The sequence below is a fragment of the Bufo bufo genome, chromosome 1 (assembly GCF_905171765.1).
Source record: "Bufo bufo chromosome 1, aBufBuf1.1, whole genome shotgun sequence".
Lineage (NCBI taxonomy): Eukaryota > Metazoa > Chordata > Amphibia > Anura > Bufonidae > Bufo > Bufo bufo.
In genome coordinates this window covers 23697583-23721747 of record NC_053389.1, presented here as the reverse complement: position 1 = coordinate 23721747, position 24165 = coordinate 23697583, and positions in this window count along the sequence as shown.

Here is a 24165-nt window from a genome sequence, read left to right as displayed (position 1 = left end):
GGCTTCTCCATTCCCTCTTTAAAGATAAGTGCTTTTGTTGTGCATTTTGTTTTGACACTTTTGTGTGTTGTGTTTCTAGGCCTCAGGGAGAAGCTGGGACCTTCATCTGGGAAAGAACCAGTAGTCTCATTTCGTGACACCATTCCTAGGGCTTCCAGGGTCTCCAGGGCCTAGCTTACAGTGTATGAGTTTCTCCACTATCAGGCTCTACTCATACTGGCAGGAGTCCGTGAGAGATCTAGGGATTCCTAGGAGGTCACCATCCCTCTTTCTTAGCTTTGAGGTCTAGATTTATTTCCCTCTGTGTGTTTTATTGTGTTGTCCCCTCCCCATTACGTGTGACAGCCGTGCACTTTGGCAGACACCGACAGGCTCAACGACTGGCCCACCTTTTGTTCTACATGTGTGTGCAGGGCTGGTACTGCCTTTTGGAAAATAAATGACGGCTTGGGACTCTCCACCTCAGCTCGGCACAAGACATCAGTTCTCTGAAAAGTGCAGAGTCCACCCCTTGGAAAGAGACGGAGACTGCAGCACCAGCAAGTTGGACAGGAGCACATTCAGCATCTGCGCCATTGGATGAATGTACGCATACTGTTGTCTCTTGGCAATCGCTTCGGTGATCGATTGCTGACAGAATGAGCGATGAGGAGTAGGAGGAGGAGGATCAGGAGCATCGGGACCAGCAGATGATGGGAATGACAGACAGCTCCTTTCAGCTGAGATGGTGGAGCCTTGACTGCCTGAATCCTGGTGCATGCCACTGGGTGATGTAGCAGTTGCTACAGCAGGCTGGACCACCACATCGGAGCCACGGTTCGCCCAGACCACTGTATGGCGACACTGCATATGTGGACACAGGGCCGTAGTGCCAACATTGGCACCCTGGCCACTCTTCACCTTCTGCCCACATATTCTATGTATGGACACATTCACCTCCTTCAGCGACTTAAGAAAATACTGCCACACTGCCGAGTAGGTGATTTTATCCCCAACACTACGCACTGACTAATTGCTACTGCCACTGCCTCCATGAACCCCTGCACCGCTACTTCACAGGCAGGTAGGCTCCCGCGAAGAGGGTGGTCTACTCCTGCCAGGTTTGGCTTCCGACCTCCCACTGTTGCCACTCTGCTGACTCCTGGCCACGCTTGCGTCTTGTTGGCTTCTTCGCTTGTTCACGGGCAAGCTGCCACCCTCTTCTCCCGATTATGATGAAGCCCCTTCATCACCCGGCACCCAAGTGCGATCAGCTACATCATCATCATCAAGTACTGTCGGCACATCACTGATGTCCTCCTCAACCGTCTCTGGGTCAGGAGCTTGACCACTCACAACAGCAGCTCCCACGCCACTGTCCTCATCACTACTTGCCCGCCTAGCGGATTAAGCAGTGAATGTCTCCTCCAGATCTTGGCTGGGCAGTAGCTCTAGTACTTTGTCCTCGCTGTATAGTGAAGCTGAGCCCACAGCATACATTACTTCTCTGGCTGAGGGAACAGAAAAGGACAGAGGCAGGTTGAGGACAGGTGAGGGAACAGGGCCTGTTCCCGGGCCATGCCAACCAAGGGTTGTTTCTGACGAACCCACCGACTCTTGGCTGGGGGTGTCTGATGTCACTTGCGATGAAGTCGAAGATCGAGTCAACCATTCAAGAACCGCTGGTTTGCTGGTCAAGACACAACCGCTAGCTGACACTGGGAGCTCAGGCCTCTCGAAGTGACCCTTGCTGCCATGGCCCCTTACTCTGCTGCGACCTCTGCCTGTGCATGAAACATTTAGGCTTCTGACACTCCCCTGTGCAGAGCCTGGCACTTCTCTGTCTAACATACTGTGAGATCAAATAAATAAATTAAAAGGAAATCAAAACACCCCACAAAAGCTGTTACTACAGATAACTGCACTGCTGAGCAGGAAATATATTTTTTCTTTTTCCACTAAAACATCCCACAAAAACCTTTACTACAGATAACTTCACCGCTAAGTGGCAGATCTAATTTTTATTTTTTCCGCTAAAACACCCCACAAAAGGCTTAACAAGAAATAACTGCACCGCTAAGCGGCAAATGTATTTTTTCATTTTGCGCTTTTTGGCGAATGAAGTGGGGAATGAAGTGCGCAGGCACGGCAAATCTGTTGAACGGCGCTGGCGATGGCGCTAGATTTCTCACTAAGAGGAGGAAGTAATCACAAAAACCAAGGGTAGGCCAGAGGGGTGAAAGGGGAGGGGTTTTGTATGAAAAGCGACGAGGGGCCTGGGCTACGGCCGCATGAACGTCGCCCCTGGGCACCTTCTTAAGCTAATTAACATATTGAATACAAGTGTTTTTCTGAGAAAATCGGCGATGGACAGCAATATGGAAGGTAGCATTCTAATATGGGGAATGTAATGAAGATCCTGATGTTAGTGTTCTATAATGGTGATTTTAGGTGAAAGACTCCCTTTAAGACACCACTGCACTTCTTCCGGGGTCAGACAGGCCAATTTTAATGGGTAATTTACTTATACATGGGGATGAGCGAACCCGAACTGTATAGTTCGGGTTCGTACCGAATTTTGGGGTGTCCGTGACACGGACCCGAACCCGAACATTTTCATAAAAGTCCGGGTTCGAGTTCGGTGTTCGGCGCTTTCTTGGCGCTTTTTGAAAGGCTGCAAAGCAGCCAATCAACAAGCATCATAATACTTGCCCCAAGAGGCCATCACAGCCATGCCTTCTATTGGCATGGCTGTGATTGGCCAGTGCAGCATGTGACCCAGACTCTATATAAGCTTGGGTCACGTAGCGCTGCACGTCACTCTGCTGATACAAGCATAGGGAGAGGTTGCTGCTGCGACGTTAGGGCGAGATTAGGCAGTGATTAACTCCTCCAAAAGACTTCATTCAGTGATCGATCTACAGCTGTGGATCATTGAACTGCTGCTATTCAATTGCTCAGTGTTTTTAGGCTGCCCAGAGCGTTTTTCAGTCACTTTTTTCTGGGGTGATCGGCGGCCATCTTGTGGCTTGTGGTGCGCCAGCACAAGCTGCCACCAAGTGTATTTAACCATCAATAGTGTGGTTATTTTTTGCTATATCCTACATCAGGGTCAAGCTTTCATCAAGTGCATTTAACCATCAATAGTGTGGTTATTTTTTGGCCATATACTACATCAGGGGCAAGCTGAGCCTGTCCCCCAAGTGCATTTAACCATCAATAGTGTGGTTATTTTTTGCTATATCCTACATCAGGGTCAAGCTTTCATCAAGTGCATTTAACCATCAATAGTGTGGTTATTTTTTGGCCATATACTACATCAGGGGCAAGTTGAGCCTCTCACCCAGCGCCTAAAAAATAGGCCTCACATTTATATTCATCCAAATCTGTCATTACTGCGTTAGCTGGTCAAGTTATTTAGTGTCCGTCAAAGCACAGTTTTTGTTCTGGGTTGAAAAACAATTCCCAATTTTGCAATTCTCAAAATTAGTGGTTTCTGCTGTATCAGGCCTACTTTAAATCTATCCCTAAAAGGGTAGATTAGATTCAAGGTGCTTATAGGGTAATTCTCAAGAACTTCACACACACGCTACAGTGCAGATACAAGTCTAATTCTGTCCGTAAACGTATACCTGTCACCCAGCGCCTAAATAATTGTATTCAGCTAAATCTGTCATTACTGGTGTGTGTGTATTAGTGTAATACGGTACCTAAATAGATAGCCAGATAGTGTTAGGTGCCTGTAAAAAAGGCCTGAATTTGAATTCAATACATTGGCCCGAATAATATTTTTCTTATTGTGGTGAACGGTAACAATGAGGAAAACATCTATTAAGGGACGCGGACATGGTCGTGGTGGTGTTAGTGGACCCTCTGGTGCTGGGAGAGGACGTGGCCGTTCTGCCACAGCCACACGTCCTAGTGTACCAACTACCTCAGGTCCCAGTAGCCGCCAGAATTTACAGGGATATTTGGTGGGGCCCAATGCCGTTCTAAGGAAGGTAAGGCCTGAGCAGGTACAGGCATTAGTCAATTGGGTGGCCGACAGTGCATCCAGCACGTTCACATTATCTCCCACCCAGTCTTCTGCAGAAAGCGCACAGATGGCGCATGAAAACCAAGCCCATCAGTCTGTCACATCACCCCCATGCATATCAGGGAAACTGTCTGAGCCTCAAGTTATGCAGCAGTCTCTTATGCTGTTTGAAGACTCTGCTGGCAGGGTTTCCCAAGGGCATCCACCTAGCCCTTCCCCAGGGGGGGAAGAGATAGAAAGCATTAATGCACAACCACTTATGTTTCCTGATGATGAGGACATGGGAATACCACCTCAGCACGTCTCTGATGATGACGAAACACAGGTGCCAACTGCTGCGTCTTTCTGCAGTGTGCAGACTGAACAGGAGGAAAGGGATCAAGACTGGGTGGAAGACGATTCAGGGGACGATGAGGTCCTAGACCCCACATGGAATGAAGGTCGTGCCACTGACTTTCACAGTTTGGAGGAAGAGGCAGTGGTGAGACCGAGCCAACAGCGTAGCAAAAGAAAATGAGGGAGCAGTGGGCAAAAGCAGAACACCCGCCGCCAAGAGACTCCGCCTGCTACTGACCGCCGCCATCTGGTACCGAGCACCCCAAAAGCAGCTTCAAGGAGTTCCCTGGCATGGCACTTCTTCAAACAATGTGCTGACGACAAGACCCGAGTGGTTTGCACGCTGTGCCATCAGAGCCTGAAGCGAGGCATTAACGTTCTCAACCTTAGCACAACCTGCATGACCAGGCACCTGCATGCAAAGCATGAACTGCAATGGAGTAAACACCTTAAAAACAAGGAAGTCACTCAGGCTCCCCCTGCTACCTCTTCTGCTGCTGCCGCCTCGGCCTCTTCTGCTGCTGCGGCCGCCTCGGCCTCTTCTGCTGCTGCTGCCGCCGCCTTTGCCTCTTCCTACACCTCTGGAGGAACGTTGGCACCTGACGCCCAGCAAACATGGGATGTACCACCAACACCACCACCTGCGTCACCAAGCATCTCAACCATGTCACACGGCAGCGTTCAGCTCTCCATCTCACAAACATTTGAGAGAAAGCGTAAATTCCCACCTAGCCACCCTCGATCCCTGGCCCTGAATGCCAGCATTTCTAAACTACTGGCCTATGAAATGCTGTCATTTAGGCTGGTGGACACACACAGCTTCAAACAGCTCATGTCACTAGCTGTCCCACAGTATGTTGTTCCCAGCCGCCACTACTTCTCCAAGAGAGCCGTGCCTTCCCTGCACAACCAAGTATCCGATAAAATCAAGTGTGCACTGCGCAACGCCATCTGTGGCAAGGTCCACCTAACCACAGATACGTGGACCAGTAAGCACGGCCAGGGACGCTATATCTCCCTAACTGCACACTGGGTAAATGTAGTGGCGGCTGGGCCCCAGGCGGAGAGCTGTTTGGCGCACGTCCTTCCACCGCCAAGGATCGCAGGGCAACATTCTTTGCCTCCTGTCTCCTCCTCCTACTCAGCTTCCTCCTCCTCTTCTTCCACCTGCTCATCCAATCAGCCACACACCTTCACCACCAACTTCAGCACAGCCAGGGGTAAACGTCAGCAGGCCGTTCTGAAACTCATATGTTTGGGGGACAGGCCCCACACCGCACAGGAGTTGTGGCGGGGTATAGAACAACAGACCGACGAGTGGTTGCTGCCGGTGAGCCTCAAGCCTGGCCTGGTGGTGTGCGATAATGGGTGAAATCTCGTTGCAGCTCTGGGACTAGCCGGTTTGACGCACATCCCTTGCCTGGCGCATGTGCTGAATTTGGTGGTGCAGAAGTTCTTTCACAACTACCCCGACATGTCAGAGCTTCTGCATAAAGTGCGGGCCGTCTGTTCGCGCTTCCGGCGTTCACATCCTGCCGCTGCTCGCCTGTCTGCGCTACAGCGTAAATTCGGCCTTCCCGCTCACCGCCTCATATGCGACGTGCCCACCAGGTGGAACTCCCCCTTGCACATGCTGGACAGACCAGGCCATAGTGGAGTTTCAGCTGCAGCACGCACGGGTCAGTCGCACTGCGGATCAGCCCCACTTCACCACCAATGACTGGGCCTCCATGTGTGACCTGTGTGCCCTGTTGCGCTGTTTCGATAACTCCACCAACATGGCCAGTGGCGATGACGCCGTTATCAGCGTTACAATACCACTTCTATGTCTCCTTGAGAAAACACTTAGGGCGATGATGGAAGAGGAGGTGGCCCAGGAGGAGGAGAAGGAAGAGGGGTCATTTTTAGCACTTTCAGGCCAGTCTCTTCGAAGTGACTCAGAGGGAGGTTTTTTGCAACAGCAGAGGCCAGGTACAAATGTGGCCAGACAGGGCCCACTACTGGAGGACGAGGATGAGGAGGAGGTGGAGGAGGATGAGGATGAAGCAGGTTCACAGCGGGCTGGCACCCAACGCAGCTCGGGCCCATCACTGGTGCGTGGCTGGGGGGAAACGCAGGACGATGACGATACGCCTCCCACAGAGGACAGCTTGTCCTTACCTCTGGGCAGCCTGGCACACATGAGCGACTACATGCTGCAGTGCCTGCGCAATGACAGCAGAGTTGCCCACATTTTAACGTGTGCGGACTACTGGGTTGCCACCCTGCTGGATCCCCGGTACAAAGACAATGTGCCCACCTTACTTCATGCACTGGAACTTGATAGTAAGATGCGCGAGTACAAGCGCATGTTGGTAGACGCGCTACTGAGAGCATTCCCAAATGTCACAGGGGAACAAGTGGAAGCCCAAGGCGAAGGCAGAGGAGGAGCAAGAGGTCGCCAACGCAGCTGTGTCACGGCCAGCTCCTCTGAGAACAGGGTTAGCATGGCAGAGATGTGGAAAAGTTTTGTCACCACACCACAGCTAACTGCACCACCACCTGATATGGAACGTGTTAGCAGTAGGCAACATTTCAATAACATGGTGGAACAGTACCTGTGCACACCCCTCCACGTCCTGACTGATGGTTCGGCCCCATTCAACTTCTGGGTCTCCAAATTGTCCACGTGGCCAGAGCTAGCCTTTTATGCCTTGGAGGTGCTGGACTGCCCGGCGGCCAGCGCTTTGTCTGAACGTGTATTCAGCACGGCAGGGGGCGTCATTACAGACAAACGCAGCCGCCTGTCTACAGCCAATGTGGACAAGCTGACGTTCATAAAAATGAACCAGGCATGGATCCCACAGGACCTGTCCATCCCTTGTGCAGATTAGACATTAACTACCTCCCCTTAACATTATATTATTGTACTCCAGGGCACTTCCTCATTCAATCCTATTTTTATTTTCATTTTACCATTATATTGCGGGGCAACCCAAAGTTGAATGAACCTCTCCTCTGTCTGGGTGCCGGGGCCTAAAAATATCTGACAGTGGCCTGTTACAGTGGTGGGTGACATGAAGCCTGATTCTCTGCTATGACATGAAGACTGATTCTCTGCTGACATGAAGCCTGAATCTCTGTTATGGGACCTCTCTCCTCTGCATGGGTGCCTGGGCCTAAATATGTGACAGTGGCCTGTTCCAGTGGTGGGTGACGTGAAGCCTGATTCTCTGCTATGACATGAAGACTGATTCTCTGCTGACATGAAGCCTGAATCTCTGTTATGGGACCTCTCTCCTCTGCCTGGGTGCCTGGGCCTAAATATGTGACAATGGACTGTTCCAGTGGTGGGTGACGTGAAGCCTGATTCTCTGCTATGACATGAAGACTGAATCTCTGCTGACATGAAGCCTGAATCTCTGTTATGGGACCTCTCTCCTCTGTCTGGGTGCCGGGGCCTAAAAATATCTGACAGTGACCTGTTCCAGTGGTGGGTGACGTGAAGCCTGATTCTCTGCTATGACATAAAGACTGATTCTCTGCTGACATGAAGCCTGAATCTCTGTTATGGGACCTCTCTCCTCTGCCTGGATGCCTGGGCCTAAATATGTGACAATGGACTGTTCCAGTGGTGGGTGACGTGAAGCCTGATTCTCTGCTATGACATGAAGACTGATTCTCTGCTGACATGAAGCCTGAATCTCTGTTATGGGACCCCTCTCCTCTGCCTGGGTGCCTGGGCCTAAATATGTGACAGTGGCCTGTTCCAGTGGTGGGTGACGTGAAGCCTGATTCTCTGCTATGACATGAAGACTGATTCTCTGCTGACATGAAGCCTGAATCTCTGTTATGGGACCTCTCTCCTCTGTCTGGGTGCCGGGGCCGAAAAATATCTGACAGTGGCCTGTTCCAGTGGTGGGTGACATGAAGCCTGAATCTTGACATGAAGACTGATTCTCTGCTGACATGAAGCCAGATTCTCTGTTACGGGACCTCTCTCCTCTGCCTGGGTGCCTGGGCCTAAATATCTGACAATGGACTGTTCCAGTGTTGGGTGACGTAAAGCATGATTCTCTGCTATGACATGCAGACTGATTCTCTGCTGACATGAAGCCAGATTCTCTGTTACGGGACCTCTCTCCTCTGCCTGGGTGCCTGGGCCTAAATATCTGACAATGGACTGTTCCAGTGTTGGGTGACGTAAAGCATGATTCTCTGCTATGACATGCAGACTGATTCTCTGCTGACATGAAGCCATATTCTCTGTTACGGGACCTCTCTCCTCTGCCTGGGTGCCGGGGCCTAAATATATGACAATGGACTGTTACAGTAGTGGGTGACGTGAAGCCAGATTCTCTGCTATGGCATGAAGACTGATTCTCTGCTGATGTGAAGCCAGATTCTCTGCTATGGGACCTCTCTCCAATTGATATTGGTTAATTTTTATTTATTTTATTTTTATTTTAATTCATTTCCCTATCCACATTTGTTTGCAGGGGATTTACCTACATGTTGCTGCTTTTTGCAGCCCCCTAGCTCTTTCCTGGGCTGTTTTACAGCCTTTTTAGTGCCGAAAAGTTCGGGTCCCCATTGACTTCAATGGGGTTCGGGTTCGGGACGAAGTTCAGGTCGGGTTCGGATCCCGAACCCGAACATTTCCGGGAAGTTCGGCCGAACTTCTCGAACCCGAACATCCAGGTGTTCGCTTAACTCTACTTATACACTCTGCATTTTATCTGACAGTTTATTTTCCTCAGTGAATACAGTGGAGAAAAAAGCATATTTAATAGATTTGTTTTCTCCTCATCACTCTCTCATAACTCCTCCCTCGACACTCTGTAAAGAGCCAACGCTTTCAGGTTTAAACTTATTACCATTTATATAATTGAAGAATATTTTAGGGTTACTTTTACTCTCTTCGGCAATAAGTCTCTCTGACTCGAGCTTGTTTTTATTTGTCTTTTACATATACTATTGTTTTCCTTATAGTTTCAATGCTTCCTCGCTACCTTCCTGTTTAAGTTATTTAAATGCGTTTTTTTTGTCATTTATTGCTCACTTTACATTTCTATTTATCTACATTGTTTTTTTTTTTGTTCATCAAACTTTTAAATCCCATAAGGTATGTAACTCTCACCATCACATTTTCTGGCTACATTTTTATTTTTAAGGACGTGGAGTTCTACTAACGTGAGGCTACTTTTTGGAAGTTTAGTATTTTTGTTCCTCCCTGAAGAAACGCTCTTTTGAATGATAATTGGAAGGTTATTACTTTATGGTCACTATTTCCCAAGTGTCCCCCAACCTGCACGTCTGTTGTTCTGTCAGGTCTATTGGTTAATACTAAGTCCAGTATGGCCGTCCCTTTTAGTCAGGTAGGTCCTGAACCAGTTGGGAAAGGTAATTTTTTTTGTTTATTGCTAAAAACCTGTTTCCTTTATGAGATCCACAGGGTTTAGCTTCCTGGTCTATATCTGGAAATAGAGATAAGCAAATTTCTTAGAACCCACCATGGTGGGTTCTGGCCAAAACCATTAAAACATGTAAGGAGGACAAAAAGAGGGCGGGGGGGAAGGGGAGGGGGAGGAGGAGAGAGACAAGGGTATCTCTAACTCTCCTAAAGTAGTGGTCACTAAATATAGAGGCACATATAGATTGTTAATATACAGTGAAATCACTATAGATTGATGGAAGGGACTTGATGTAGAACCACACTTATGATAGTGTTATTAGCAGAACCCCCAGTAGAGGCAAATGTAAGGTAACAAGATAAACATAAATTGTAACAAGATAAACATAAACATAAATTGTAAATATGATGCAGTACATTAATACAGTATTATTGCAGAAGCTTGCATCACAAAAAAAGATCGTCAACCATCTCAACAACAGAACAAGAAATAAATACAATCTCCTCTGATACCCTGATTATCAATCTGTCAGGGATAACCCTATCTAGAGATGAAATGTCTATTCTGAGAAAGGGCCTGAGTTTTGTTCCTACTACGCGTTTTAACTGCTTTGATTGGATCAAGGACATAAATCTTTTTGCCAGAAAACTTTGTTGGCACAAGATTTTTGCCACATCTGACAAAAAAAAATGCTTGGAACTTGGCATAGATAGAGAAGATCTAGATAGTCTGGACAATCTTACAGACCTTCTAGATGATAATGAACGACCTAGTGGACATGGTCCATTTACCTCATTCAGAAACAAAAGCACTAAAATGCCACCTAAAACACTTAATGACGCGAATGTAGACATCTTCTTGACCTCAGTGACTCTTGACCTTGAAAAGTTGGAACATACTAGATCCAAGAAAAACCACGTATTCAGAAATGACAGCATTACAAAATCTCAGCAAAAATAAAAAAATTATAGTCAAACCCTCAGATAAGAGAGGAAACATTGTGATCCTCTCCCTCCAACAATATAGAGATATGTGTCGTACTCTCTTATCAGATACAAGAAGTTATGGAATTCTAAGGGGGGATCCAACCGCAATATATCTTGCTGAACTCTCTCAAATTCTACAGGGTGGCCTGCTTCATAAATGCATTGATAAAAAAGAATTTGATTTCTTATTACCAACCAATCCAAAAATAGCAACCTTTTATGGACTCCCTAAAGTTCATAAGGGGACGTTCCCGTTGAAAGGACGTCCCATAGTCTCGGGTATTGACAACCTTACCCAGCATATAGGGACCTATATCGATCAGATTCTCCGTCCTTTTGTCTCCGCCCTACATTCTTACCTCCGTGACACGACAGATCTAATTAAAAGATTAGAAGGCATCACGATGGAACCAAACAGTTGGTTTGCCTTGATAGATGTTGAGGCACTGTATACATCAATCCCCCATGACAAGGGTTTAAAAGCAGCAAAATATTTTCTCGATACCCGGTCCAGAGAGATGAGCCATCATAATAATTTTGTCCTGGAATTACTCCAGTATGTTTTAACACACAACTACTTTGTTTTTGAAGACCGGCTCTACCACCAGCTCAGGGGCACCGCTATGGGTAGCCTTTGTGCACCGACTTATGCTAATTTGCTCCTGGGCTGGTGGAAAGACCTGATAGTCTTCTCGGAAAACATGAGTGAGTGGACAAAACACATATGTCTCTGGTCCAGATTCATCGATGATGTTCTGCTTTTATGGTCAGGGACAGAGAAGGAATTCTATAAATTCATGGATAAATTAAATTCCAACTCTATAGGCCTCTACTTCACGTTTGAAATTCATCAGAACAGAATTACATTCTTGGATGTTACCCTGGAACGAGATGGGAATAACAATATTAAAACCACTTTATTTAGAAAAAAGACCTCTACAAATAGTCTTTTATGGTGGGAGAGTTTTCACCCCAAATCCCTTAAAAGGGGCATCCCCAAAGGCCAATTCCTGAGGGTGCGACGGAATTGCTCGGACCCTGAGACCTTCACACATGAGGCTTCTAAACTATTTAATCGTTTTAGGGAAAGGGGGTACCCCAGGCCCATGTCTCTATGAGGCCTGGAACTGGGCCAAATCAAGAGATCGATCCTCTCTACTCCAAATTAAAAAGAAAATAAGTACTACCAAAGAGCCCATCAGGATAATAGGCACTTTTGACTCTGAATCTCAACAAATTTGCGACATTTTGAGTCGCTATTGGTCTCTGATCAAAACAGACCCAGATCTAATTGGGGTTCTACCAGAAAACCCCTCCATTACATTCAGACGAGGTCGGAGTCTAGGGGATACTTTGGTGCACAGCCACCTTGTTCCACCAGAAACCAGTACTTGGCTCACTAATAGGCAAGTTGGCACTTTCAAATGTGGCAAGTGCAAAGCGTGCAGTTATATGTCCCAGGTAATACATTCAAAAACAGCTCTGATGATAAAATCTTCCACACTCGTAGTTTTGCTAATTGCAATACTACAGCAATGGTATATTTGGCCACTTGCACATGTGGTCTAAAATACGTAGGGAAGACTAAGAGGATGTTTAAAACCAGAATCTTGGAACATATTGGGGACATCCGTAATAGACGTGACAAACCCATCTCTCGCCATGTGTGGGCAAATCATGCCGGGGCTGCAGAGGTGGTCCACTTCTCCACAATTGAAGTCCTTAAACCCACCACCAGAAAAGGTGATGGAGACAAGCTTTTGAAACAAAAAGAATCCAAGTGGATTTTTAGACTTAATACCACAATACCAGCAGGATTGAATGAACACATTGACTTTGCGTGTTTCCTATAAAGAGGTTATATATATTTAATACTGGGGACAAATATACCAGTGGTACCATACCATAAATTATACAGGGATGAATTTCCCTGCAACGTATCTAAGCTATATTGTAGTTGAAATTTTGGACTCAAATAAATCTAATAGATTGAGGCGACTTGCCACGATAATCAGCAACATTTTTTGGTCAGTATAATATTATGCACTGGCATATATAGGGTGCTCATCTTTGCAACTCATTTCAATTTATTTAATCATGCATATTTTACTGTGCAAAAACAATAATAAAAACTAGAAACATAAAAAATAAAAAATAAAATTAAATAAATACTAATATTAAATGTTGATATATTCATGTTCAGGCATCTTATCATCTTATATTCATAGTTCTACTTGCATATGGCTAGGTTTGATAAAACGCAATCCAAACCATATTTAGAATCGCATCACACTATCACCACCGTGTCGATATGCAGAGCCTGGTCTCCAGGGACGCTGACACTAGTCACGTGACCGCATTGGAGCGGTCATGTGAACAACCTACCACTGACGTCACACTCATCGCATCGCAACTAACATGCAGCTATACAGGACTTTGGCCTCTATGGACGCCGCTGATGGTCACGTGACCGCATTCAGCGGTCATGTGATCTGTCCACCTCTGACCTTAGACCCGGAAGTCGGCTTTAAATACCGCTGCCATCAAGCCTCAGATGCTGTCCTGTCTCCATTAAGACTACAGGCACGCCGGGACACCGCATGTCTATAAAGGCATCCCTCCTGTGACTGCAATATCTTCTCCCCTCAGTCCGCCGCTGCATTGACCGTGAGGGGCTCCTTACAGGTCACGCAAGTATTGCTGGTCCCCTCACCCATTTGGATTGCTGGTGATGTATTTTTGTGATGCAAGCTTCTGCAATAATACTGTATTAATGTACTGCATCATATAGGTTGCCTTTCTTGATTTCTATATTAACCAAGAGAATACTTGCTAAACTGACATATCTAAACAATTTATGTTTATCTTGTTACCTTACATTTGCCTCTACTGGGGGTTCTGCTAATAACACTATCAAAAGTGTGGTTCTATATCAAGTCCCTTCAATCAATCTATAGTGATTTCACTGTATATTAACTATCTATATGTGGCTCTATATTTAGTGACCACTACTTTAGGAGAGTTAGAGATACCCTTGTCTCTCTCCTCCTCCCCCTCCCCTTCCCCCCCGCCCTCTTTTTGTCCTCCTTACATGTTTTAATGGTTTTGGTATAAGATACTCTGCTGTTTGTCGTTTATTTTGTCCCCTGAGGAGCCCCACATCAACCGGGCGAAACGCGTTGAGACGGTTAGCCTAGATATGTCCACATAACACTCTAGCTATTCTTCTCATTACTACAATTTTGCACTATTCATCTATGGGTGGTCTAGTTATCATTACACGGGGGGGGGGGGGGGGGGGTGTATTACTAACTTTGTTGTTGTTTTTTGTATTTGTATAGAATAGTCTGGACCTCTAGTTAGGAACAGTCTTAATTGTCACCTGTCCTAGGGCTCTCCAGGGAACATCAAGAGGCACGAGACACGGGATCGCCCCTATCGGGGTGGCTATTTCATTTCTAGGCAGGGTTACTAAAACAGGGTAAGCATTAGGGATATTGCCCCATTTTAGCCTATCAGAAATGTATCTGGCTGACCCTCTTGCTACCAAGGATACAATCACTATATAGCTATTTTGATTTCATTTTTTTCTTTATCTTTTTTGTCTATATTTAAAGGGTCCATTCTTTTAATAGTAATAAATTAAAGGTTATAAATTTTGGAATTATTGGTATTCCTGTGAAATCTGTTTACTAATTGACCTAATTCTACCATATTCCCTTGAACAGGGTTATGTTCAGTCTGTGATTATACTCAAAAAACCCTTGGCCTACTTCCGTTTCATTGATGACATCCTAATAATCTGGACCGACTCTGAACATGAACTGATAAAATTTCATGAACAATTAAACAAATTCCATCCCACCATAAACATGACCCTCAACTATTCCCACACAGAAGTCAGCTTTCTGGGCACCACCATAAAACTTCAAGACAGCTCAATACAGACATCCCTGTATCGGAAACCTATTGATCGGCCTACATACCTCAAATGGGACAGCTTCCACTCCAAACATATTAAAAAGTCCATCATCTATAGTCAAGCCATCAGATATAACCGAATCTGCTCCAGCCCATCAGACAGGGATGAGCATTTACAATATCTGAAAAGGACATTTTTACACCAGGGCTATCATCCTGCTTCAATTGAAGATCAGATCACAAGAGCCACCAAGATCCCCAGAAGTAAACTTCTCCAATACAATGAAAAGAAACAGAACCAGCGCATACCTCTGGTTGTGACCTACAACCCACAACTACAGGTACTGAGGAAAACTGCCAAAAAATTACATCATGTCCTACGTAAGGATGAACGACTAAAAACAATCTTCCTAGATCCCCCCTTACTAGCTTACCGACAATCTCCAAATCTAAGGAACATTCTGATCAGATCAAGTTCAAGGCCATGTACCACAGAAAAAGGAACACATCCCTGTAATATAAGAAGATGCAAAACCTGTTCCCATATCATGACAACAGATAAGATCCGGATCCCCAACACACAGCAGGACCATGATATAAAGTGTGGATGGAGGGGGCACACCAATAAGTACAAATAATCCAGGGAGTGGAGGCGGGTGGTTTAAAATGATACAAAACAAATAGACTCAAGGAAGAGTCAAAAGAACCACCCTATAAATGCACATCCAACAATGACCGTAGGTAAAAGTTTATATATGAAGTTTATTAGACAACTAAAACAGACAGACACATAAAAAAATTGTATACAATATGAACAGCGTGTCGGTAACAGAATACACTGCGTGCAGAATTATTAGGCAAATGAGTATTTTGACCACATCATCCTCTTTATGCATGTTGTCTTACTCCAAGCTGTATAGGCTCGAAAGCCTACTACCAATTAAGCATATTAGGTGATGTGCATCTCTGTAATGAGAAGGGGTGTGGTCTAATGACATCAACACCCTATATCAGGTGTGCATAATTATTAGGCAACTTCCTTTCCTTTGGCAAAATGGGTCAAAAGAAGGACTTGACAGGCTCAGAAAAGTCAAAAATAGTGAAATATCTTGCAGAGGGATGCAGCACTCTTAAAATTGCAAAGCTTCTGAAGCGTGATCATCGAACAATCAAGCGTTTCATTCAAAATAGTCAACAGGGTCGCAAGAAGCGTGTGGAAAAACCAAGGCGCAAAATAACTGCCCATGAACTGAGAAAAGTCAAGCGTGCAGCTGCCAAGATGCCACTTGCCACCAGTTTGGCCATATTTCAGAGCTACAACATCACTGGAGTGCCCAAAAGCACAAGGTGTGCAATACTCAGAGACATGGCCAAGGTAAGAAAGGCTGAAAGACGACCACCACTGAACAAGACACACAAGCTGAAACGTCAAGACTGGGCCAAGAAATATCTCAAGACTGATTTTTCTAAGGTTTTATGGACTGATGAAATGAGAGTGAGTCTTGATGGGCCAGATGGATGGGCCCGTGGCTGGATTGGTAAAGGGCAGAGAGCTCCAGTCCGACTCAGACGCCAGCAAGGTGGAGGTGGAGTACTGGTTTGGGCTGGTATCATCAAAGATGAGCTTGTGGGGCCTTTTCGGGTTGAGGATGGAGTCAAGCTCAACTCCCAGTCCTACTGCCAGTTTCTGGAAGACACCTTCTTCAAGCAGTGGTACAGGAAGAAGTCTGCATCCTTCAAGAAAAACATGATTTTCATGCAGGACAATGCTCCATCACACGCGTCCAAGTACTCCACAGCGTGGCTGGCAAGAAAGGGTATAAAAGAAGAAAATCTAATGACATGGCCTCCTTGTTCACCTGATCTGAACCCCATTGAGAACCTGTGGTCCATCATCAAATGTGAGATTTACAAGGAGGGAAGACAGTACACCTCTCTGAACAGTGTCTGGGAGGCTGTGGTTGCTGCTGCACGCAATGTTGATGGTGAACAGTTCAAAACACTGACAGAATCCATGGATGGCAGGCTTTTGAGTGTCCTTGCAAAGAAAGGTGGCTATATTGGTCATTGATTTGTTTTTGTTTTGTTTTTGAATGTCAGAAATGTATATTTGTGAATGTTGAGATGTTATATTGGTTTCACTGGTAAAAATAAATAATTGAAATGGGTATATATTTGTTTTTTGTTAAGTTGCCTAATAATTATGCACAGTAATAGTCACCTGCACACACAGATATCCCCCTAAAATAGCTAAAACTAAAAACAAACTAAAAACTACTTCCAAAAATATTCAGCTTTGACATTAATGAGTTTTTTGGGTTCATTGAGAACATGGTTGTTGTTCAATAATAAAATTAATCCTCAAAAATACAACTTGCCTAATAATTCTGCACTCCCTGTAAAACCGACACATACAGAATCCACTGAGCGTTCACAAATCAGGACATGAAATAAATGCCAGCTATACACAATGTCAACCTATAGACTGCATGTGGAAAATGTTAAATAAGGTATGGCCACTAATGAATAAAAGCAGATCACAATAAGGTCAAAAAGTAATAGCCAGAACCTGTGACAGCAGCTGGTGCAGTGGATCTGAACAAAATGAGAGATTCCCAAAAAGCTATTAGAATTTGGGAATACAAATTTTATAACACTGCTTGACACTTTGAATACTGGACTGAATTTGTCCCCGGGATTAATGACACACTACAAGATCTAAAGAGTCTTCTATAGACATAGTCGGGGCACCAGGTCTCTGAGATAACATCAATGTAGAGACCATACAACTTTTACACCCCTTATCTGTAAGAAAATTAAGGACTCATTCTCAAGATCTTTATTTTGTTGTTCTGTTTTTTTTTCAAATGTCCATTCATTCCCCCATGCCTCTGTTCTTATTGTATATGTATTGCTGTTTCTTCATATATTCTTGTAGTACGCCTGATGAAGAGACTGGTGATGTCTCGAAAGCTCGCTATGTAACATTATTACTTCTATTTTTGTTAGCCATTAAAAGGTATCAAACCTGCAATACTCTTATTTTGTTTCTCTTAATGAGAGCACTAAATTAGAAAACACAGAAGACATGCAAATATTCCATTCACGTGTCATCTCTGTTTTGGATCCACTCTGTTTTGTTTTTGCCTTTAGCAATACTGATGGATTACTGACCAAATGTTGACCGAGCGAAGGCGGATGCTGACCGAGTGAATTTCTCCCGAAAAATTCATCGAACCGGTGAATCTATTTTTTGAAAAATTTGCTAATCTCTAACAGTAACTGTACAGCTAACAGAATGGATTAGCTATGAATTTTGGTGCCATGCACCGTTATGTACATGGCAGTAAATTACACTTGCCTGTAAAGCCTAATTCACAAATCAGTTTTCCACGCCTGGGATCAGGGTTTTATAGGTTTCTGCCTAGCTGTGACATCACAGGGCTATGATGTCACGGTGGGGAGTGGGGAAAACCCCCACGTACAATGTCATAAATGTAATAAATATAAGGTAGCAACTAAGCCTGGATCCCTACTGGGATTATCTCCACATCAAGTAGTTGAGGAGCCAACCCGGAAGGAGGCCATTTTAGATTTAGTATTCACAAATGGGAATTTGGTATCTGATATTACTGTAGGGGAAAGCTTGGGATCTAGTGATCACCAGTCAGTGTGGTTTATTATAAGTACAGTGACTGAGTCACATCACACAAAAACAAAAGTTTTATATTTTAGAAAAACTGACTTTTCTAAAATTAGATTAGTGGTATAAGAGTCCCTATCAGATTGGAACAGTTTCAATGGAGTCCAGGAGAAATGGGACTACTTAAAAGTGTCACTATTGAAGGCAACAGATAATTGCATTAGGCTTGTCAGTAAAAGCAAAAAAAGGAAGAGACCACTGTGGTACTCAGCAGAAGTGGCCAAAATCATTAAAAACTAAAAGATAGCATTTAGTAATTATAAAAAAAATAACAAGGATGACAGGCAAATTTAAAAGATTAGGCAGAGAGAGGCCAAGCAAGTTATAAGAGCTTCTAAAGCACAGGCCGAAGAGAAAATAGCTCAGTCAGTGAAAAAAGGCGATACGCATTCTTCAGATACATAAATTAAAAAAGGAAACTAAAACAAGGAATTAACAAATTAAAAACAAAAGAAGGAAGGTATATGGAAGAAGATAAAGAACTAGCTGACTGCCTCACTGAATACTTCTGTTCAGTTTTTACAAAGGAAAATGAAGGAAAAGGAGCTCAGTTAGAAAGGAAGACTAATGAATCTTTTGATTCATGAGTCTTTACAGAGGAAAAGGTTCTAAGTCTGCTGTCTAGAATTTATACAAATAAGTCACAGGGGCCTGGTGAGATACACCCAAAGCTATTAAAAGAGCTCAGCGGTGAACTAGCAAAACCATTAACAGATTTATTTAACCAATCACTGGTAACAGGAGTCGTCCCAAAAGATTGGAAATTAGCAAATGTGTGTCCATTCACAAGAAAGGTAGTAGGGAGGAATCGGGCATCTATAGGCCAGTAAGCCTGACATCAATAGTGGGGAAATTAATGGAAACCATACTTAAGGAGAGGATTGTGGAACATCTAAAATCCCATGGATTGAAAGATGAAAACAGCATGGGTTTACTTCAGGGAGATCATGTCAAACTAATCTTATAGATTTTTTTGATTGGGTGACTAAAATAATAGATGGCGGAGGTGCAGTAGACATAGCTTATCTAGACTTTAGTAAGGCTTTTGATACTGTCTCACATAGAAGGCTTATCAATAAATTGCAGTTTTTGTGCTTGGACTCCCATATTGTTGAATGGATTAGGCAGTGGCTGAGGGACAGACAACAGAGGGTTGTAGTCAATGGAGTATATTCAGACCATGGTCTTGTTACCAGTGAGGTACCTCAGGGATCTGTTCTGGGACCCATATTGTTTAATATCTTTATCAGCAAAATTGCAGAAGTCCTCGATGGTAAGGTGTGAACATCAACCCTGTTACAAAGATGTTCCTGGAGGGAAACACCAAATAGAAAATGATTTAGGAAAACTAGAGGAATGGTCAAAAATCTGGCAACTAAAATTTAATGTTGAAAAGTGCAAGATAATGCACCTGGGGCGTAAAAACCCAAGAGCAGAATATAAAATCAGCGATACAGTCCTAACCTCAGTATCTGAGAAAAGGGATTTAGGGGTCATTATTTCAGAAGACTTAAATGTAAGCAGACAATGTCATAGAGCAGCAGGAAATGCTAGCAGAATGCTTGGGTGTATAGGGAGAGGCATTACCAGTAGAAAGAGGAAGGTGCTCATGCCGCTCTACAGAGCACTAGTGGGACCTCATTTGGAGTATTGTGCGCAGTACTGGAGACCATATCTCCAGAAGGATATTAATACTTTGGAGAGAGTTCAGAGAAGAGCTACTAGTACATGGATTAGTGGATAAAACTTACCAGGAAAGATGAAAGAACCTTAACATGTATAGCTTGGAAGAAAGACGAGACAGAGGGGATATGATATAAACTTTTAAATACATAAAGGGAATCAACAAGGTAAAAGAGGAGAGAATATTTAAAAGAAGAAAAACTGCTACAAGAGGACATAGTTTTAAATTAGAGGGGCAAAGGTTTAAAAGTAATATCAGGAAGTATTACTTTACTGAGAGAGTAGTAGATGCATGGAATAGCCTTCCAACAGCAAATACAGTGAAGGAGTTTAAGCATGCATGGGATAGGCATAAGGCCATCCTTCATATAAGATAGGGCCAGGGGCTATTCATAGTATTCAGTATATTAGGCAGACTAGATGGGCCAAATGGTTCTTATCTGCGGACACATTCTATGTTTCTTTGGATGCTCGGATCAGGGACTGGGTCACCTCCTAAAGCATCCCTAAATCTGACCCTCATCTCCTATCTGTATGAGCCGACCCTGATGGTAGGAGGGCCGATACGCCAAAACCTCAGAACCCTGAAATACCTGAAATTACCCTGAGGTAAGGAGAAAGGGACAAGAGACCAACTGGTTCATCCACGAAACAGATGAACCAGAGTCTCCCACAGTCCTAGCAACAAAGGACAACACCACCAAGGAAATTACAGGTAAGTAACCAGTGGCCAGAGACAACCAAACCAACAACAACAGTAAATCTGGTCACTTACCTGCCGCAGCTGCTGGAAGACACCAATGAAGAACACAGCTGAAGTAACCTGGAACCCAAACAGACGCGCTGCCATTCAAACACCTTCCGGATGCAGTCCGTACTGACACACAGGAACCAGGACTCCAGCAACTTCACATCCTAGGAAAATGGTTCTCCCCTCCGGGAAACCAACCCCCTTCCGGAGGAACAACACAAACAGGGAAACGTCTTGCACACAAGCAGGAACAAACACCAACAACATCCCAGACATGTAGCAACAAACAAGGCATACAACAAACCCTGAACATAAACCCACACCAAACATACAAGTGAGGTTGGGTACATAGAGGATACAAGGGAGACAAAGGAATGACATTGCTAAGAGACCTCGATGTTCAACAAGGTGGCCCTCATACTGGAAGATGGAACAACCAGACAAGGAGCATAACTCCAGCCCACAGCAAGGCTAGAGCATAACTCACCTCCAAGCTACAAGCAAAGGCAAAATAGGCAAAATAGCTAGAAGAGACCACACCCTGATCTAGCCAAGTCAGGATATTAACCCCACGCACACCACACAGCAGGGAGACACAACTTAAGGGGGAAGTGCATGTGCAAACCGAAACTACACGTTGCCACAAGCAACTAGTCTGCACGGCAACCGCGTCACGGTCAAACACCAATATGACCGTGACATATGAATCTTGGTGCGCTGCACACTTATATATACAGCAATAAATTACAGATGTAGTTGAATTAAAATTGACTCTGATTACAGTGTTATCTTATGCCATCTTGTGACAAAAAACATTGAAATACATTGAAAGAGTGTCGCTGGTTTCACACGGGCGTTGCGGGAAAAGGTGCGGGTGCGTTGCGGGAACATGCCCGATTTGGGATCGGTGTTCTGTAGATTGTATTATTTTCCCTTATAACATAGTTATAAGGGAAAATAATAGCATTCTAAATACAGAATGCATAGTACAATAGCGCTGGAGGGGTTAAAAAAAAAATATATTTTTTAACTCACCTTAATCCACTTGTTCGCGCAGCCGACATCTCCTTCTGTCTTTAACTGTGAGCAATAGTACCTTTGATGATGTCACTGCGTTCATCACATGGTCCATCACATGATCCATCACCATGGTGATGGATCATGTGATGAGTGTAGTGATGTCATCAAAGGTTCTATTGCTCACAGTTAAAGACAGAAGAGATGTCGGGCTGTGCGAACAAGTGGATTAAGGTGAGATAATTTTATTTTTATTTTTTTTTAACCCCTCCAGCGCTATTGTACTAAGCATTCTGGTTTCAGAATGCTATTATTTTCCCTTATAACCATGTTATAAGGGGAAATAATAATGATCGGGTCCCCATCCCGATCGTCACCTAGCAACCGTGCGTGAAAATCGCACCGCATCCGCACTTGCTTGCGGATGCTTGCGATTTTCACGCAACCCCATTCGCTTCTATGCGGCCAGCGTTGCGTGAAAAACACAGAATATAGAACATGCTGCGATTTTCACGCAACGCACAAGTGATGCGTGAAAATCACCGCTCGTGTGCACAGCCCCATAGAAATGAATGGGTCATGATTCAGTGCGGGTGCAATGCGTTCAACTCACGCATCTCATCCGTGCGGAATACTCGCCCGTGTGAAAGGGGCCTAAGGGTACTTTCACACTTGTGTTAAACTTTTCTGGTATTGAGTTCTGTCCTGGGAAAAAACTGATCAGTTTTGTCCTAATGCATTCTGAATGGAGAGCAATCCATTCCGTATGCATCAGGATGTCTTCAGTTCAGTCACTGTAGGTTTTTTGGAGGGAGATAATACCGCAGCATGCTGCAGTATTTTCTCAGTCCAAATGTCTGGAACACTTGCCGGAATGCCGGATCCGCCATTATTTTCCATTGAAGTGCATTAATGCCGCATCTGGCCCCAATTGTTCCGGAGAAATGCACATGAGCAGACCTTTAAAAATGTGAAAAAGATAAATACCGGATCAGTTTTTCTTGATGACAACCGGAGAGACGGATTCGGTATTGCAATGCATTTGTGAGACGGATCCGGATCTGTCTACAAATGCTCTCCGTTTGCATACAGATTGCCGGAATCCAGCAACGCAAGTGTGAAAGTACCCTCAGTTAACCTTTTTGTGCCATTTTTTATTTAACACGTTAACCATCAAGTTTAGCTCGGTTGCACCTGTAGAGCTGCCGTTAAGTGACCTCTAATACTGACACACAGGGTGGGTTCACACTAGCGTTTCTCTGGTTTTTAGCCTTCCGTCCAATGGATCCATCTGCCTGTTTTTTAAAATGTAAACAAATGTTTCCATTTTATTTAACTTATACTTCAATAGATGTTATTATATTGACATCCATTTGCTCCAATTCTGTTTTCATGCCGGATTTGAAAACTCTGCTTTTAGGCAGATTGGCCTGGGTATACCTGATTTATAGCAATTTGTGACAAATTAATTTGTTAATTAGTAACAAATTTAATTTCTTGTCGAACTTCGGGGAAGCTGCCGAATCAATTTTTTTAAAACTTTGCTTATCTTTGCTGGTGATAACTGGACACTGGAAGCAGCTGTGGCCTCGAGTTGGGAGAAGTTACTCACTCCATTAATGTCACCTACAGTATAGGTATGAGAGTATAATATCCTTTAGTATCTTTGGTAGATGAAATATATAAAGTATCTGGACTGCCTGGGTTTGAGTAGTGTTGAGCGCAAATATTCGAATATCGATTTTTTTTCGCGAATATCGGCACTTCGCTAATTCGCGAATATTTCGAATATAGTGATATAAATTTGATATTTCGAATATTCGTTTTTTTTTTTAATTTATTTTTATTTTTTATTGTTATATTTTTTTCTTTCCCACTTTCCTAAAGTTGTTCTTACCTGTCCTTTGGATTCCTGGCTTCCTGGCTGCTCCAGTCAGTGCCCGTTGCCGCTTCTGCCGACTTCCGTGCTCATGGAGCGTCCCCATCACCATGGGAACGTCTTCATATACTAGAATGTACTGTCGGATTTGAGAATTACGTGAAAATCGCAATTCGATTATTTCAAGTTATAATAATTGAATTTCGATTTTAACTTAGCACTGCTATATTTAATTCTAGCCTAATATGGAATATAGCAGTGCTAAGTTAAAATCGAAATTCGATTATTATAACTTGAATTAATCGCATTGCTATTTCAATAGGAGAGTAGCCTTTAAGTTAAAATCACAATACGCGATTATTTAAATCGCATATTAATCGCGATAACAAGAATAATGACGAATATTCGATTTTGACGAATATAAAACGAATATTCTATCGAATATTCGCGAATTTCGTCGAAATCGAATATGGCACCTGCC